This window comes from Sarcophilus harrisii, chromosome 5 (assembly GCF_902635505.1).
Source record: "Sarcophilus harrisii chromosome 5, mSarHar1.11, whole genome shotgun sequence".
NCBI lineage: Eukaryota > Metazoa > Chordata > Mammalia > Dasyuromorphia > Dasyuridae > Sarcophilus > Sarcophilus harrisii.
The window spans coordinates 178,980,037-179,000,340 of record NC_045430.1 but is presented as its reverse complement, the minus strand read 5'-3'; the positions used below and the strand labels follow the sequence as shown (position 1 = coordinate 179,000,340).

The 20,304-nt window shown below is 36.7% G+C and overlaps 1 long non-coding RNA gene across 1 annotated transcript in view; it reads left to right on the top strand.

Moving 5' to 3' along the window:
- The window catches only part of LOC116419682, a 175,987-nt gene that overhangs the window by 104,615 nt on the left and 51,068 nt on the right, over positions 1–20,304 (top strand). Inside the window, exon 4 of the long non-coding RNA XR_004229957.1 lies at positions 14,085–14,174. This is a non-coding gene — a long non-coding RNA (uncharacterized LOC116419682). The remainder of the gene's footprint in view (positions 1–14,084; positions 14,175–20,304) is intronic.

Here is a 20,304-nt window from a genome sequence, read left to right as displayed (position 1 = left end):
CAGGAGATCCATTGTATACAGCAACAGCAAGATTCAATGATGATCAACTCTGATGAATGTGGCTCTTTTCAAAAGTTAGTGATTCAGGCCAGTTCCAATGGTCTTGTGATGAAGAGGGACATCTGCATCCAGAGAAAGGACTGTGGGAACTGAATGTGGATACACTCAAACAGCATAGTATTTTCACTTTAAAATAAAAGAAAACTATCTTTGCATGTTTTTGGAAAAATAAAAAGTTATTATAAAAAAGAAATTCATCGAGAGTCAATAACATAGCAAAACCAAACAGCGCTCAAGCTTTTTAATTTCTACATATGCATCAGAATTGGGAACAACCCCTTTTCTGTTTGAGAAAAACCGTCCATTATGCCTGTCTTGTTCTGTGTTTTCATAATGTTATATTCTACATTGCTATGTATCATTCTTTTTTTTTATTTAATTCCTACATACTACTAAGCACAAACTGGTATCTGTGTAAAACATACACAACACCTTATAATAAAATCAGTTTTTAAAATGGTCAGGAATATAAAAAAATGGAACTTTTTGGTGAATTTTAGCATTTCTCCTCTGGGTGCTACAGAAACTACACTGCCGTGTGTGTTAGATTAGAGAAAACGCTCTCATTCAATCAGAGCTGCAGCTGGTGTTTTGTTTGGTTACTTTGCTCATTGCCTGATCTTTAAATAATATTGAAAAACAGACTTTAAAATAGACCTTTAATAGATGTGACCTTTAGGGAAGCAGTTGCTTCAATAATTAAATTTTACTTCCTCCCTGAACATTGCTTTAATCCTTTAAATCTTTTTTCTTAATTGGACCGTTTGTATCAGAGAATTCCATATGTTTTCTCAATTCTCATATTGTGTCGTGTATTCATGACTATGTAACTGAAAGATAGTATATTCAGATTCCTCAAGTTGATTTTCCTTAGCCCTGGCCCCTACATAATTTGCTTGTGGCAAATCACATGATTCTTCCCTCACTAAGAATTCATTTAATATTCTCACTTCTTGATTGTGCTGTTCACCCTACAGAAAACGAAAGAGATTCGCATGCTGGTAAGAGTCAGAATTTTAAGGGAAAATATTCTTTTTCTGTTTAAACTCCTCCTTTTTTCCCATGATTGGTGAAAGACAGCGACAGAGACACACATAGAGAAAGAGACAGAGAGAGATAGAACAGAGAGACAGAGACACACAGAGCAAGAGAGAGAGAGAAAGAGAGAGACAGACACACAGAGAGAACAGAACACATTTTTTATTTGGTTTCTAGAGGGGTGTTTTGGTTTTTTAGTCTCCTCCCCTTTAGATTGACTCAAACTTTGCTTTCATTATAAAAAGTATGTACCAAATGGACTGTGGGAGTGGTGGTAATGTTCCAGGGCTGAAGTCAAAGTGCTTCTGATCACTAAGAGGTCTTACTTCTTATTCTTTTTCATGAATGACTTGAAGAGTACAGCAACTCTTAGAAGGTAATGATTTGATGTTTCAGAAATATAAATCGCCATAGCTTTGTCATTGCCTGAGAGAAATGATCGTTGTTTTTTTTTTGTTTTTTTTTTTTTTTTACAGACATAATGACACTTGTTTTCTCTTACATCTTAAATTCTCTCTAATTTTTTCCAATGTGATCACATAGTTGTTATGGTAACCAAAGGAAGGTTTCTTCCTTTCTTTATAGTTCTTTAGCTAGAGCGCTTTACTTTGATAAACTCAATAGGATTGTTTTCTTTCCACTCTCAGAAACAAGGACAACCAGTACACAAATATTTATTTGAATTGATTTTTTGGGGTTTATTTTTCTTCTGGGAGACTTCAATACAAAGAACTGAAGTTTTTGTAAGTGGATTCAGTGTAAGAAAAAGGTTTTGATCAAGCAATTTCGGAGGTAAGTTTTGGTGGCAGTGTTGTTATTAATCAGTTGTTAAAAAAAATAAACACTGCTGCTGTAAGACTTGGATTTAACTTAGAGAAGTTCATTAGGGGTTCTTATACTCAGGGCCCATTACTTTTGTTTTATTACATTTAGAGTCAGAATGTATCACTACCCTAAAGGAAAATGATGTTTGGTTAGTATCTGAGTTTACTGGTGCTAGTAATATTGTTCTTTTTCTTTTGTATTTGAAGGAGAGATAGTTTGGTGATTTTTATACCATCCTTTTCTTTGGTACCCAAATTGTCCCCTAGGAAAAAAATTTTCCAGGACACTCTGGGCCCTAGTTTTCCCTGTTAGAGATAGCACCAGCTGTAATATCTTAGAATGTATTTTATTTTGCTTTGAGACTTTCCAATTTTGAGAAAGTTTCAAGTGTAAGTGCTTGTTTCCAACTTGGAGCAGCAGATTTTTTTCCTTGAGAAATAAAATAAAATAAGCTCCATTGATGTTAAAGAATGTTAAGGGTTCCCTTGAAGAGCCACTAATATATTTACAACTAAGTACCTTCTGAGGACAGGATGAATTTTGATTTAGTTTGGTGATGGTTGTTTCTTAAGAAGAAAGCAGGGGAGGAATCTGAGGCCTTTGAAGCAGGTAGAATGCCCAGCTGTTTATTGGTGACAAAGGGGAGCCCTATTCTTGGGAAGGGAGAAAGCCAGGAGGAAAACTGTATTGCATGGTATTTCTGGGTACTTGGGTTTTCACAAATCAAACGTCTGGTCCTGAATGTTCCTGTAAAAGGAATTAAGGAAAGGCGAAACCTGCTAGAAAGCATCATGTGGATTTGGGAGGGTTAGCACTAACACCAGTTGGGTTTGGAAGACTGGTTTGTTCTCCGCGTGCTCTGGACTGTTTAGTCAACAACCCAACTGTCTGGGGGAGACAGGGTTTCAGCATGTGCAGCCAAGAGCAGTGGAGGTGCGAATGCACGTTCAGTGATGTCAGGAGTTACGAGAGAGGGGTTTCAAAAGCCTGCAGTAAACAAGGTCAGAGTGTCCCTTTGTGCTGGGAGGTTTGTTTTGTGAGCTGGGAAGCAGGGCCAGTACATGGGTGAAGTAATTTATCAAAGCAAACAAACTTTGAATTTGTGCCTTTTTAAAAAAATATGCTGCTGATTAGCCAAATAAAACTCAGGAAAGTTAATCGTTCTTAAGAACTCAAGTCTTGCTTTTAGCTACTTGTTATTTTTAAAATGTTGCCCTCCTGCCTGTACTTAACCTTCCACTGTTACCTCAAAGGAAGTGAAAATACCTCTGCCTTGGAATTTTCACTCCAATTTTCGGAGACTAAATCTCCCTTAGACCAGAGCAGATTCTTTGGACCACCTCCACTTAATTTTCTTGATGATTTTGAGCCATGAGAGGCAGTGTGATATTAGAGTTAGACTCCCGGTCTTTAAGACAGGAAGATCTGGGTGTAAGGCCAGCCTTGGACACATCCTCATTGCATGATCTTAGGTAAGTCACTCCTAGTATTTCAGCCCCTCTCTAAGGCTAGGATTGCCAGAGGAGGCGGCCGTTTCTAAGGATGGAGAGAGTGACATAGAACGATAAAGTCCTAGAACTTGCCCTTTCTCTCCCTCCTCAGAAGGGAGCCTTCTCTTCATATCTTCCCAACATCTCACCAAACTTGCCACCATCACAGAGAGTTGGTTGGTCCATCGTGGTTCTTTTTCTTTTTTAAAAAGCCTGGGCTGTAGGAATGCCAGCCACCAGCTTTGTGGCCCTGTCTGAGCCGTGTGGCAGCTCCTGCGGCCCGTGGTGTGTGTGAGGTAACCAGTTAGTACACTCAGTTGGGTGTGTTTGTAGTAACAATAGCAGCAGTGCCACGTGGCACCTCAGAGGTCACGATGTTGTTCTCAGAGGGAGAGCACAGGCCCTCAAGAGCTTACCAGACAGAGAAAGAGCTTGGGAACTTGGGCTCCTTAGAGCCCAAGCTCTAGGGGAGTTGCACAGCAAGCTGGGGATGGGGGGAGTGGACCCTCCACAGGTTTCCTATCAACTGAGGAAGATATTTCCCTCATCTCATTTTAAACTGAATCAACATGCTGTGAAACCTCAAGTAAGTCTACCTTTTCTCAACTATGTTTTCTTTAGCTCCTCTGACAATTTTTCCTGCGTGTTTTTTTTTTTGACCTTGCTGACTCAGATATTTAATATCCCCTGTAGATATCAATTTTGTTCCTTCATTGGAAAGTAGATAATAAAAATCTTTCTGGGGACATGGGCCTTGTTTAAAAGCCAATAGTTTCTTGTTCCCATTCTGTTTTGCTTCATATCTCTGAATTTCCAATATCCAGTAGGATTTCAATAAATCTTTAAGGTTGAGGAGTGGGGAGAAAGTACTGACAATCTTGTGGTCAATCCAGTGCCACAAACAGAAGCTTTTTTTGATCACCGACATCAGAAAAATGAATTGCTGTAGTGTTGAAATGCAAGCACCTAATCTCAGTGACTTAATTTACCATCATTCTTTACCTTTGGAAATTGAAGGTTTGCATGTGTGTGAGACAGGTATGAATGCAGAGAACCTTTAGAGGAAAATATAGGGAAAGGAGAGAAAGGAGCTAGGAAGGCTAAGTTGTGACCAATCATAAAGCTGCAAGTACATGGATAAGGCAGAAGGGAAATGTCATGTAACACTGCTGACAAAAGTCAGATTGAGCATCAGTAACGATGTAAAAGATAGAGGGAACCCACTTTGCCATCAACAGTTGAGGGTTTTTTGCTCATGTGTACCTTAGAAACTTAGAGAAACCGTTTTTGATTATAGCAAAAAATTAAAAAGAAAGAATAGGAGAACCTAAGAAGGACTATTGATTAGAAAAGACTCTTATATATCCTTTGGTTTCTGGCACTCAGTGTCTGTCTTGATCAAAGATAAAATTGCTTTTTTTCCTTCAGATTCTGTTTTCCTCATATTTTAGTGCCTCTCCCATAGAGATTTTGTGATATGTGATTCATGATCATAAAATACTTATGAGAATGCAAAGCCAAATAGAAAGGTCAGATAAGTTTATGATCCTTACATATTATCCTCACTTAGAAAGTCAAGTTACTCAAACTAGAGAATTTTCCCAAAGATTAGAATTTGAACCACAAGCTTGTTACTCTGGAGAAAGTAGTAACTCCTCAATTGCTACTCTGGAAAACAGAAATCATTGCTTCTGTTTCTAGATTCAGTATAAGTTTACTACTGGATCCTATGCATAAACTTTTGTGAACCTTAGGTAGCTTGTCTGAACAATAGGAATATCAGATTTTGTCTATTTTTAACCTCAAAATAATAGAATGAAGATTAATTAAAGAATTGGGGGTTTTGTGTGTATACATCCACACACACACATTTTTACCAGACTGATCTTCTCACACGTGAATAATCTGTGAATCAAAGCTAGCTTTATGTTCATTTAGCAAATAACATTGAAAATTTTTATTCCATTGAGTAGCTCTTTGTTGTGTCCTTTAACTTTTCCACAATTAAATTTATGTAGATTCTAGTTTAAGAACAATTTAAAGCAAGAATGACTTAATTCAATATTTACAGATTCTTCCTCTTGGCGGAGAGTTGTGAACAAGAACTATGCCATCTCTTCCTAATTAAAGGTGAAGGTGGCAACCATCTGCCTCCTTTCATTCCAGTCAGCAGGGGGTTCTGAGTGCAAGGAAGCATCCCTTCTTTCTTCCTCTTCTTTTTATAGCCAGCTTTTTCCCTAGTCATTGACCCAGAAGATTATTGATGGTCTCTCTCCAAATGGATGGTAACATGAGCGTGCCTGGCACTAGGGGGAAAAATTTTACAACAAGCATTTTTCCAGTTAGTATGTGGTATGAATGGTTATCTGAGGGTATTGTAATCCCTCCGGCAGTCATTCCCACCCTTGGTTCTCTCTCCTTTGTCTCTGAGGACCAAAGTAGACATGAAAACACACTTCTTGCATACATGCTTTTACATTCTTTTGGGGCATAAGCATGAGATGGCAGCATGTGGCCAGCCAGTTGGGATGTATAGGAATGTTGTTCTTATTAAGCACAGGGACACCTGTTAATTATGACATGAGTTTTTGGCATCTTAGGGGGAAAAAAGTGAACCAGTGTATTTAGTTGGTGGCATCCAAGTCATTCTGTGGTTTGCTGAAGCCTCTTGCACAAATCATTGAAATGATTCACATTATTCATCCCTTAGTTAAACAATAAGCCTTTCAGTTCCTTTCCCATGAAAGCAGGTTACAAGTGCAATTAGCTACTTTTGGGTCATGGCCTAATTTCTTTAGAAATGTTGGATATGGGCTACTATTGTTGAACTTAATATCGATTTGTACTTTCTTGCCTCAGTTTCTCCTTTAAATGTTAGGTCAGCACTACTTTTAGAAGTTTTGAAGAGCTTGTGTAGTATGTGAATATTTCTGGTTCCTCTCCATATTTCAGTGTTAGGTTAGATAAGGAAGAGTCTAAATATTCTTAATTTAAATTAAAGCTTTCTGAAAATGTACAGTAACTCTTATTTTCTATTTCTAAGTACATCAGAAAAACCACTAGTAATGATATAAATATACAAGAAGACTTTTTTTTAGCGCATACTGATTAATTTTAAAGTGTTTGTAATCTCTTGGAAGTTCCACATTGCTTCAAGTTGAGCATACTATGTGAATAGCTCCTAATGGAAGAGTGATGCTAATAGTGTGATTTCTAACTGCACTTTACTTTTTATGGCATTTTAAAGTTCATTTCATCTCTAAGATATAAATGGTCTTATAGTTTTGTGATTCTCAAAAAACCAACAGTACATAAATTTAGGGAAGGGACTGCTCTGCTATGTAACTTCTGAGCCCACTTTTTAATTACTATATTGTATAAAGTAGTAGACATCCATCTCTCATGGGTTCTTGTATTAGTTCTCAGATTATATATGTGGACGTTCAAACCAGATAGTTGACCAGTTGTCTTTTTTAGTTATACAGCATTCATTTTTTAAGATTTTATTTTTTTAAATGAGTCACTCTTACCCATGTCTGACAATAAAATGATATGATGGAATTTTTAACAAGCATACCAGAATTTAGACGTCCAAATGAATGGTCTAACCATGGAGAAAAAAAAATATTCATTTCAAAATTAGGAACATTTTTTGAACTCTTCTTTTGGAATTCCTTTCAGAGTTAATTCCTTGATTTTTAGAAATAGATAAGACATTCGAGGTTAAGTCAGGTGAATAAAATATGATCAAGGTAGGGTAGTACTCCTTTATGTGAAGCAAATATGGAATGATTATAAATGAATGAAATTTGTCTTAGTTTGTAAACTTATATATACTCACAGATTTCAGAACTCGGATAGATCTTAGAGGTCATATATCCCAGCCTCCTCATTTTATCAGTTGAGAAGCTGAGGTCCAAAAAGTTAACTAACCACTTAAACTCAATGTGAATTAGATTTAAAAGTATTATCTTCCTTTCTTTCCCTTCTGTCTGTGAGGACACTAGAGACATAAAAAGTTGTTTTTATTATATTCTATTTGGGATATAATGAGGTGATTACCTCAAAATTACTTTTGGCTCTTAGAGTTAGAAGGGACAATCATTTATCAAATGCAGTCATTTTAGATTTAGAGAAACTGAGGTTCAGAAGGATTTTATGTGATTTTTATATTGATCTCTTTGGGCCATATGCTTTTTTCATCTATTGACTCATAAGTCTGTATTAGACTGGAAAAACGCTTTCCCCCAAGAAAAATTCAACGATTGTTCATCAGTTGGAGCTATATGAGCTGTATTCCATTTTGGACAGGAAATAGAAAAAATGGCAATTTCAAAAGAGTTCTAAAAAGTGTTTTGAGCAGCCACAATATTGTTAGAACAAATTACCATCTCTGAAGATAAATACGCCAAGAGGACAGCATGTATACACTTTCACATACATATACACATATTCATCATATTTGTTTAAAATCAGTTTCATTGTGGGGTGTTTTGTGTGCGTGTGTGTATGTGTGTGTGTGTGTACTTGTAAAAAAATTGTGAAACCTCAAATTTCCCTGTGTTATTCTTAGGTGGCAAAGGCTCTTAGGGATAGAATTATTGTACTCTAATCAGCAATTTATTCTGCTTATGAATCAGAAGTTTCTGCTGGTTAGCTATTAAAAATGGATACTGTAGTACCTTAGGATTGAATAGCTTGAAACTATGTAACTGACACTACCTTTGTCCTAGTATCTAGTGATGCTATTAGTTAAAAAGCTTGTGGCACCCTGCCCCCATGTCTTTTCTACCATATTGCTAGCCAAAGCTGTATACATTTCATGTTTAAGAATCTGTATGTTAAAAAAGATCAGGTTCAATTTCCTTCCAGACTTCTTCCATTTTTTTAAAGACTCAGAATTAACCCATAAAATGTCTTCATCATCTTTATTTCTGGTTGCTAGGTATAAGTTATCATCTCAAGAAGGGAAGCTATACTATATAGTATCTTGGTCAAAGGAAAGTAAGTGACTTGTAGCCTTCAGAAAGCTAGGAAAATACTCGGAAAGGGTATCTTTCACCTACGGTAGTTAAGTATGACCAGCTTGTCCTAGCTAGTCACTTGGGTGCATTCCTGATTAGGGGACTGGACTGATATAATCAGATATTTTACAAAACAAAAAGAGATTACCCATAACAGCAAGAAAAAACAAAACAAAACAAAGAGCTAACACTAGTCCCTAAGCCTCTGTCTCTGCTTGGCTATTCTGTCTATATCATTATGTTCTTGTACCATTTAGGTATGGCCGGACTTGACTGTTCCCAAAAACTCTTGTCCTGGATAGTAATAATGCCAGAGGATATTAAGAGGATATTCTGAATGAGATTCTTGAACTTGTTTCTGTGGAAGACTCAATTTCAATTAATTTGGTGGGACCTGTTTTAAATAAGGAGATTTTTGAGAGGCTGTCCACCCAGTTATATTTGCATGTCATCTCTGTGAAAAACAAAAATCATTTTTGTTTCAGTAGCAGTGTGTGGGATCACCTGCTAGGTTATATTTTTAGAGACTTGACTTTCCTGTACAGCGGCAGTGACGCAAGTCATTATCAGTATTTGTATAAGATAATACAGTAATGTAATCAAGCAATGATTTGGGCAAGTGCTTCCTCTGTCACACTGTAGCTTTTATGTATCCCTGTCATTTGGGGGACAGCTATTTGGATAGCCAACTTCCTTGTGTTCGTGTCTTCCCTTTCCAGCTAGAATCCTTAGATCGGCTGCCCCGGATCCTTCCCAGGTTATTATGTGGCAGGAGGAGAGAGTAGAAGGATGTGGCTGAAATGAAACTATGACTGATGTATCTCCAACTTGGCTTTTCATTCATCCTTCTTTATAGTATAAGGGCATCCTCTGCATTCCTGTTTCTGAGGAGAGGAGAGTACCTATGCATGAACTTACATGTCGAAATTGCCTGTCTCCTGTCAAGAGCTAAAAAAAAAAACAAAACCCTCCTGGTATAATCATGTACCCACCTGCCATCAGCTGCATTCTGGACAGAGTACTTTATGTAATGCTCACTGCCAGGGGGCTGGAGAGTTGAAGTATAGCTTTTCCAGCTTTCCCTTCCTCAAATCTTAGCCAGTATCTGAACTCACACAGAACAGGGCTAATCTTAGGGACCCTAAAAGAGAATTCTTTTGGATGATATTGCTACCACTCACATTTGGCCCTGATAAAACCTCCCATTGTTTGCAGGTTTCCATCTGTGGGTAAAAGTGATCCTTAGCTCCCATAGAAGTATAAGGTAATAAATGCATTTTTTGAATTCAGAATTGCATTTATTTGATCTCACAGAAAATGCCGATTACACACAGAAACCCCAAGAATCCCTAAACAAATGCAGCAACATTAAAGGACTTTTCCAATAACCTAGAGATAGTTAGCATAGTTCTTCCTCCTCTCCTGGGAGTCCTACCTCTTCCCCCGATTGCCACATGTTCTTATCCCCACCGCCTACTCTCTTGTAGCTCAATGCTTTGAACTTCTCTTGCGAGGAAAACATATTTTGTTTGGTAATACTCTTCCCGTAGGACCTGCATTGTGCACATAGCTCACTCTAATAGAGAGGTACAAAGTCTAGGTCATGTGCTCTTCCATGTTATATCTTTAGTCCCTTGCTGATGCTTTAGCTGCTTGGGTCCATGTGAAGATTCTCTTTCTCCAGGAGCTTTTCCACTCAGGAAATTTCACTTCTCTAGCTGGAAGGTGAAATTCTTGCATCAAACTCTTTAGGTAAGTTGTTATTTCTGCCAACTAGGCCAGATCCCAGAGCTCCCTGACACTGACAAATAATTTCTCTTTGAGGTATAATCCCCCCTACTACCCCTGCTTTCATTATTACTCTAGAAGAAAAGCAAATGGAAGATAGCAAGAAAGAGGGGAATGGGATGGAATAGAACCTTGAGCTCTATTGAGAGGAAGATTCCTTTTTAGGCCAAAGTAAAGGAATAACTCCAAGGGTCTGTCTCTTCTATAGTCTGAGCTAACCATTTATTTCATCCTGAGAGTAGTCTCAGTCACTAAAACCCACCATCTAGAAGAAGGGGAGTATCCATTCCTTCTCTAGGGAGATCCAATCCAAAGTTCCATTGTTTGGCTCTTCAAGGTGATCAGAGAACAATGTCCTCAATGAGCGTCTTATGTAAAAAATTAACAAAGTATATTTCTTTCTGACTTCCTAAGGTTCTTTGTCTATTCCATTGAATCATAATATCATCAAAAGCCCCAAAGTTCAGGTTATCCTGGGCCTGGATCTGTTTTTAATTTCTAACACTGCCTTCTTTGTTTCCTATGGTGAAAACCCAAAATCTTTTTTTGGATGTTAGGTCATCATTAAATTAAGTTACTTTACTTCTTAAGTAACTATTTTGAATGCAAAGTCCATTGTGCATCCCTACTTAATAATTTATTTTTTGATCAGTCAAACCAAAAGTATTTAGCTTATAGAATTCATTCAGATTGTCTTTCTGGCAAAATAAAGCAGTCTTGTAATTTGTTGGTCAAGGAAAATGATGATGGTTCCTGGCAAACTAAGAATAAACACTGTGCATGTTCTTTGTGTGCTTAGGGAGGAAAGCAGGCTGCTAATAGTTAGATAGACCATATAAAGAATATGTCTAACACTATGTATGTGTGTTAAAGATTGCAAAGTCAAGTACAACCCTTTTTTAACCTATTTTTTAATGTCGGAGATTTTGAAAGAGTTCATTGTGCAATTAGTAATTCTATAACTGCCTTCTGAGCAAGCCAGAACATTTAAATCCTAACCAAATGTACTGCAGGAAGCAGATCTTCCTGTTGGCTTTGGAAAGCAAACCAGGTAAGTACAGGTCATTATTGGGAATGACCATTCAGGTTGTCAGACAAATGTGGAGGAATAAGAATGTTAATTCTCATTTTCATTATAGTCCCTTTAAATTATAACTGCTTAATACTCTTACAACATAGGGAACATCTATTAGAAAAGAACATTGTATTTGTTCTCTTCCAGCTCCCATTATAAAACTATGTTGCACTGACTACAGATACAGGAATGCAGGCAGACAGGCAGGTGAGCAAGCAGGGGAAGGACATTAGAGACAACCATCTAGAGGGCACAGAATAAAAGCACTCTCCTGACTTGTTCTCATGGAAATTATGGGACCTTAGAAGTGATTTAGTCTAACTAACCCCTACATTTTACCGGTGAGAAAACTGAGATCCTGAGAACTTTAGTGGTTGACCAAAATCACAAGGTGGATATATGCAAAAGGATGTGAATAGAAGGTCTCTGGTTCAACAGTCTGTGCTCTTTATGCTACACTGGAAGGTGCATACATACACATATACACATGTGTGCACACCATACAACTACTAAATGACTACCTTTCCTACCATCTAATAACCATCTTATATTCATCTAGATTTATCTCTGTAGACAATAAAAAATACCTACGCCTGCATAAGTGTGCACATGTATGTGTATATGTACAAGTTGTTTTATCCTATAGAATGTGAGCTCCCTGATGGCAGGGGCTGTATTCTTATTCCTAGCACCAAGCACAGGGCCTGGCACATAGTGCTGCATAATCAATGCTTATTGATTGATTGATGAGTTGGAACTTATTGAGGTTTTCTATAAGTTCTTAATCTTTATTTTGTTTATGTTATTTATTTTAAATAAATAGTATTTATTATTAATAATAATACTAAGTTTATAGTAAAATTTTAAATAAAGCTATGATTTGAACAGCTAAAAAAATGTGCCCTTTATATGGTGGATTGTGTGTTAGACTTGTAATCAGGAAATTGTTGTTCAGTCATGTCTGACTTTTCATGACCCACTTGGGGTTTTCTTGGCAAAGATCTGAAGTGGTTTGCCATTTGCTTCTCTATCTCATTTTGCAGATGAGAAAACTGAGACAAAAAGGGTTAAGTGACTTTACCTGGATCACAGAGTAATCTGTCTTAGGTAAATTTGAATTTAGGAAGGTGAGTCTTCCTAACTCCACCCAGCTCTCATTGCTGGCCATTATCAGAAAGCCTTGTGTTCAAATTCTACCTCTGACACTTAGTGATCTTTTCCTTACACAAGCAATTGTAATTGCATCCATTTCTTTACATCTGTTTTCTGAAGGATTGAGTGCATTTTGCAGATGAGAAAACCATGGCTAAGAGAGAAGGGAAGCCAGAATTACAAAATTAATAAGTCTCAAAACTGCCATCTGGCCCTGGGCAAGCCACATCCCTGGCCTCCATTTCCTAAGTGAAAGATTAGGTAAGATGGCCTCTGGGATCCATTTCATGATCAGATCTATAATCCCATGACCAGTTCGTGATCTTTATGAATTCAAAATGGGAGCTTGAGGGTCTTCCACCCAATCTCCCCTCTTCTAATTATTTAGAAAATTAGTTTGTTTTGGAATAACAGAAAATAATTGTTTTTAAATTCAATTAAAAGTGAAAATTAACTTTAGTACTTTAAATATCAGTAAATTGGGCAAATGTTTATTAAATAATTATAGTATGTAATGTGATAAATGTTGGGTGAGATTAGATACAAAACATAAATATGACACAATCCTACCTCATGGAGTTTCTAGTTTTATACTGTAGTAAGAAGCAAACAACCCTCATACAGAATAATAGATAAGTGGCACAATTCATCATGCTCTCTGACTTTCAAGTGGAAAAGGTCTCTACTATACAAGGGGATTGGGAATCTCTACTATAAAAGGGGATTAGGAAAGTTCATGGAGGAATTGGCATTGGAGTTAGCCTTTTTGAAAACATGGTAAGAATTAAAAATGCTAAGTGAAATACTTAGAATTACAAAGGAAACTAGTTGAATTGAAATACAAATACCAATTTTTTTTAATGTTTCCAGACCCAGATGAAGACCTTGAGTCTTATGGGACACTTCAGTAAATCAGCAGAGTCTCAGTCTCAGAGATTTGAAAAGAGAAAAGGATGCGTCATTTAAGGAGAACTACTCAACAAGTTCAGTAGTGAAGGATAGGGCAGAGGAGGAGGTAGTTTGATGGGGCAGAAGGTTAAAAAAATGGGTTGTTGTTTTTTTTTAGTTTTGGGGAGAGCTAAGTATATCTGTAGGCAGATGAGGAGGAGCCATTGGAGAGGGAGAATTCTTTGGAATATGTTTAAAACTGACTTGAAAGGGCAACTCTTGATTAGATCAGTTTTGGAAGAGAAAGAGATCACACACGGTGTTTGCTGGCCAGCATGTCTCAATCATGACAGAAAGTAGTGCTGCTTATTGTTATTCCCTCATTCCGTTCTCTGCCAAACCCAGTGACTTCTGTTCTAACATGTGGTGGCTTCTTCCTTAGAGACCCAACTCTTTCCAAGTTGCCACAACATTCCAAACTAGATGCAAAACCATCTCTTCCCCTCTGCCTTTGCCAAATCTGAGTCAACCAACCAAGATCCTCACAGTCTTAGTATTTACTTTTAGCCATTCATTTTGATCCAGTACTCATATAGAAGAGATATAAAGTATATAAGATGGCATTTTTAGGGCCTGTTTCTTATCTTTGTTGAATAAGATAATATTCCTACCCAATTCTGAGTTGAATTTAGTCTTTTGCACTGAAAGGTTTTAATATTAAGATTAAACATTGTAATTTCACAGATGTGGGGAAAAAATTCTGCAAAGAAGAATTTTCGTTCACTGGAATCCAGTTAGAATCAACTGAGAGAAGAGATGACATACAACGAACAGGTAAGGCAAAAAGTAACTCTACAGTTTTTCACTTTGGATTTACAAGCGACACCTACATGTTCGTTCTTAACTTTGACTGGCCTTCCCTCACTTTTTTTTCTTGGAATTCTGAAACCTGACTGGGACAAGAAGAGGTGGTGACTTATAGATATTCAAGAGTTTTGATTCACTTATTTTGCTTTTATCTTTAAAAAATGGTTTGGCAAAACAGAAAAAAAAAGTTAAATAATTTTTCCCCCCTGTTCAATAGAAGCAGAAAATTGCCTCATCTGATGATTTTTTTTTTGGTTTATTGATTACATTTGGAGCTCACTTTGATACCCTGAATTATATCCCTTATATGTTCAAAGAGACAGGTCATTTCTTCCTCTGTTCTTTTGAAGTGTGCTGTTGTTGTTTAGTTGTTTGAGTCATCTTCGACTCTTTGTTACCCCATTTGGGTTTGGTTCAGTTTTGGGTTTTTTGTAAAGATACTGGAGTGCCTTGCTTTTCCTTTCTCTGATCATTTTACAGATGTGGAAACTCAGGCAAACAGGATTAAGTGATCTTAGGGCCACACAGCTAGTTAGTGACTGTCTAAGACTGTATTTGAACTCAAGTTTTTTAGACTCCATATCTAGTGTCCTATCCACTCTACTACCTAAGTGCTTTTTGAAGCTTGCTACCTTGTGGCAAAAAAAAAAAAAAAAAAAAAAAAGAAAGAAAAGAAAAGAAAAGAAAAAATTAGTTTTTAGAGCAGTGATTCCATTTCTTTTAAAAAATACAGGTAAACTCATTTCAGTGAATACAATTATAATGTCTAATTTAAGGGATTTGTTTGTTTATTAGGTCCAGATTTATGATTTCATTAGTTACTCCCATTATAGAAACTGCATCAATCAATGCATATAACTAATTTCTCCTTAATTTAAAGTCTTAGAAGCTGTTTCCATGTTTCTGTTGATGTTACTAACCAACAGTATTTGCCAAAGTGAATATAGATGTGAAGCTAAATAGGATATATAGTCCTGGAAAAGAACATATAACTTAAAATTATTTAACTAGCACCATTAAGTCTATAAGAAGTTAGAAGATAGGGATCTGTAACTAAGATTTGATAAACGTCCTAAAAGTATATTTAAGCACAAAATATTATAGTATAATTAATAGCCATTGGCTGACCTACCATGTAAATATGAAGTAAAATACCTTTTAAGTGGAATAGATCACATGTGTGTATAAATTACATATGTGGGAAAACATTCATGTGTGTGTATGTCTATGTAAAACTGTGGTATGCATGTTAATTCATGTAACTTAAACTCACTAATCCATAAAGTCACTTTATTGAAGCACAGATGATAACAATTCACCTTTAGGTTGTGCTTTAAATTTTATAAAGAATTTCCCTCACAACTTGAGGTGTCTTCCATCCCTATAGATTATAGATAAGAAAACTGAGGTTGAAAAAAAGACCAAATGACTGGTCCAGGACAATACAAATATCAAAAAAAAATTTGAACCCAGATATATTAATCACATATTCACACCCCTTTTAGGAATATGTTTCATGATGATATTTGTTAGAATTTACATGTGGTGATTTAATTGATTTTTTCCCACCCTGGATCATGATTTTATCAGTTGTAGGGCACTGCAGGTGAAGAAACACTCTTTGCTAGGGGCAACTTTTAACCAGTTTTCAATCCAAAAAAAAAAACTTTACCAGAAGTGATTAAGCCCAACGTCACACTAAGACTGACTCTATCAACTATGTGTGTTGCCTCTCACAATTATTTTGAAATACTTCAAAAGTGTTATATACATAGATGACTGCATATATGCAGATATTTATGTATATATATATATATGCATATATATAGCATTCCAAAATTATTGTGTATGTATATAATTTATAATATGTGTATGCTATATAATATAGTGTATACAAGTATCTATATGTATATATATGTATTTATATAAATATACATTACACCACATACAAGTGTTCCCTATATGATATATAATATATAGGAATACTTAATTAATATGTATATATTCACTTTTCCCCAGTGAAGCAGGTTCAGGGATGGAAGCAGATACGATGCCCTCTAGAGAGAGGGTAGAGGGGTAGGAGGGCAAAAAGGAGATACCACCTTTCTAGAGACAGAACAGTTGAGCAGCTAACATAAATCAAATACAGGGAGGAGATTTGGACCAGACCATCCCCAGTGGAGGCTCAGAGCCAAAATGGACTGAATTCCCTGAAGAGACATCTGTTCATCCATATGCAGCCCCTTCCTCAGGAGATCACTACTTTTGAGGGAAAACCTAGACACAAACACAAAGCTTAGTGTTACTTATTGAAACTCCAAGATTAAACAAAGCCCAATTGAGCCTGTAGTTATACTTCTGGGCCATGAGTTACATGCACTTCGGTGTGTACTTGAGTATACATATACGCCTGTTTTATATTTCTGTGTATTATTCTGTTTCTTTGCATATTTCATAAAATCATATAACATGTTAAATCCATAAGAGAAGTTCTTGTTGTTCAGTTGTTTCCAATCATATCGGACTCTTCATGGTCCCATTTGGGGTTTTCTTGGCAAAGATACGGGAGTAGTTTGCTACTTCCCTCTCTAGCTCGTTTTACAGAAGAGACAACTAAGGCAAACAGGTAGCTTGCCCAAAATCACTGTAGCTAATAAGTGTCTGGGACTGGATTTGAACTCGGGAAAGTGGGATTTCCAGACTGCAAGCCTGGAAGCTTATCTACAGTGCCATCTAGCAGTCCATTTGTTGAATTAATAAATGAATTGACAAAATAGTTCACATTTCTCTTGAAAGATAAGAGCTAGTATATTTATGGCCCTTTATTACATAATGATAATAACATGTTTATTTATATACATTATCTCATGAATGGTGAAGAAATAATCTCAGAAAGGTTTGTCAGCTTTAAAATATTTTTACTTTCTATTCCCTTAAACCTTGAAGTTGTCTTCTGTTCTCTCCTATTCCCAGTGTCATAGGCATTGGGTGAAACTATTCTTATTTCATCTAGTTTCTCTCTTCTATGGACACTAGCATTTTAAGCCACCATAAATTGAGCACCGGGAACAAATTGAGACTGCTGGGAATTGGGTATCGGGAGAGAACCTCAGTTGTAGGTTATAAGATTAAAGGAGGAATTAATAAATCGAGTGCCCCAATATGAGCCACTCCTCCCCTGAATGTCAGGGGCAAAATGATAATGACAATGGCTCAGCATCTCTTTCAGGACAGAGTGCATTCATGCATTATTAAATTACCCTACATTTATTATTAAATTACTATATCTATATCTATATATCTTATGTAACATCCATATAAATATGTCCACACACCCCAATATAATTTTACAGATGAGAAGCTGAGATAAATAGGGTTAAGTGACTTGTCCTAGGGAGTATCTGAGGCTGGATTTGAACTCAGGAAGATACAAGCCCAGTGCTGTGCTACCTAGCTACCATTCATCTCCTTACCAGGGAAATAATCTGAGATCAGTGTTGTCAGAATTGTGAGTACTTAAAGGAATTTTTAAAAACGCTTCTTGTTGCATGCCTGGTTCTTCTAGCACATCACCCGGCTATTCCACAGGGCAGCCCAACCTAAAAGAGATTTGCCATGAGCAAGTCGAGGATGACATGACCGAACTCTAGTCCTGTAAGCCATCTGAGACTTGCTCATTTTTTGGAGGAAGCTGGGTCCTGCTGACCCTCCCAGGGTACCAAGAATTTAGAGGGATTTTTGTCTATAGACATTTTAGTCTAACTTCTGAACCTTTGACACAATGCTGAGAATGGTCTCCCTAGACCCACAAGACACTCCCCATCCATCTATTCACCCCATCAATTGCCAGAGGAAGTGTGTTTATTTGACTGGTAGGGTGGTTGCCTAATTCTATAGCAAGATTAAATTATCTAAAGTCGATTCTTGAATGACTCAGTAAGTCATATGTGGATTAGAGAGTAGAACCCAGATTTCCTGACCCCTCCTTGCATAGTTTTTTACTGCTTCCCAAATGTCACATTTGCTTTGTGTTAATAAAGTGTATTTCATCTGGAGAGCTGGCAGTAGTTTTATATACTCAATTTTATTGTAACATTGATCAAAATTCCTTTTTATAAGCAAGGAAATCAAAGCACAGAAAGAAAAAATGACTCACTTGAAGGTTTGGGGGAATTAGGAGTATATCCTGGGGATCACGACTACTAAGCCCTTCTTCTCTCCCTTGTGCATCTTTGTGAGCTGAAGACATCAACACTTCACTGCTGACCACAAGACTTTAGCTCTGTTATGGAACTTTTTGTGCATTGAAGATTGGAATGAATTGTAAGTCCCTATAAGGCTGTGGATTCAATTCTTAGTCAGGGTGGGAGGATAGGTACACTAGGTCAGGACACATTAACATAGTCATTAGAAATGGTATTTGTATTCCTGACAAATGGCTAATGCTAATAGATTATGTTTACATAACTGTGGAAATCTTCCCTAGCATCTTCCAGTTTTCTAAAATTACATAAATCAGTGAAATAGAAGGACTCTAGGAGAAGAAATTGCATAACTCTATATCGTAAACTCTTTGCAGACAGGGACTATGACCTATATTTTATATTTAGCACGATGTTAGATACAACTTGACAGATATTAATTAATTGATTGATAGAGGAACATCTATAGAAACTCTCTGATTGGAACCGTTATAAGCAAACTGAGAGCGTTCATGAAGTTGGTCAAATGTTCTTCCAGGCCATAAATGCAAACCCAGATGTGGATACTCATCAGAGCCAAAGCTCAGGAATTAGGGTGGAGAGAAGTTGCTCCACAAGATCCAGAAAATCCACAATTTTTTGCCAGTAAGAGAGAATGTTCGTTTTGTGCCTTTTAAGATATAGTCACTATTCAATAAATCCAGGACTCTTAGTCTCCTCTCAGAGAGACATACCCAGACTGCAAAACATGGGCCCAAACCCCAAACTCAGACCATCCCATCTTTATCTCTTTAGTGTCTTTGAGATTAGTTTATAGCTTTTAGGATTTCAGAGAAAAGGAGTATTCTTCATTCCTTCTGTACTCTAATAGGAGTCTAGATTAACCCAATACCTACATAGATCCAGGAAATTCAGGCAAAATTAAACCAGGCTTAGAAATTCAGTTTTCTGAATTTCAACTCATTTCTATTTCTTCTGTTAGTAACCATTTTCAGACCATGTACTTTCCTTGAAAATTTGTTTAGATTTTTCCCCTTTAAGAAAACCCATTTTCTTCACATCTTTTCTCCCTAGAAGATTTTTTAATTGTTTATATTTTGGAAAAGCAAAGCAAATGGAAAGAGCATAGGGTTGGAAGCCAGAAAGATGTAAAATGGAATCCCTATTCTGCCACTGTCACTTTTCCTCAATGGAATCCATAAAAATGAGAGATGATTGGATGAAATGATCTACAAGGTTTCTTCTAGCTCTTTGATTGTGTTACATAGTGGGGCCTTTTATGTGATTCTTAATATATAGATTACTGTCTCAATCACACACGTTTCTCTGTGTACCCAGACAATGAAGGACTTGTATCATCTGTTTCTATAACACAGCCAGTCTTCCTGGCTGTCAGGTCTGTTGTTGTACTTTACTCTTGATGACATCGATTATCTTGATCAATAAATTATGTTAATTGTGAGGTGTTCTTTGACTGAGGATGTTGCCTTTTTGTGGCAATCACAATAGATACACTCACGTCTACAGATTTAACTTGGAATAGATTGGCTCACTTGCAAAAACTAAAGTTGTGGTATGCTATCCTTAGTGAAACAGTTTTAAAAACATTTGAGATTTTGACATCCCAAATGTGAACAGTGTCCCTTTAAATGGGGTTGTGAGATATACCATTGTTCTTTTAAAATCACTCATTCAGACAAGTTCCAGCCTTCTTATTTCCTAATATACTAACCATTCTGTAATCTTTATCTAGCAGAGAGCCAGCAGTCCTAGCCACCCTGAGTTCTTGGACATGAGTTTCAATGGTGGTGTAATATCTCATTTCTGTGACTTACTTTTAGCTTCTCCTGATTAGGTGCTCATCATCCTAGCAAGAGAGCAGCACTGAAACTATA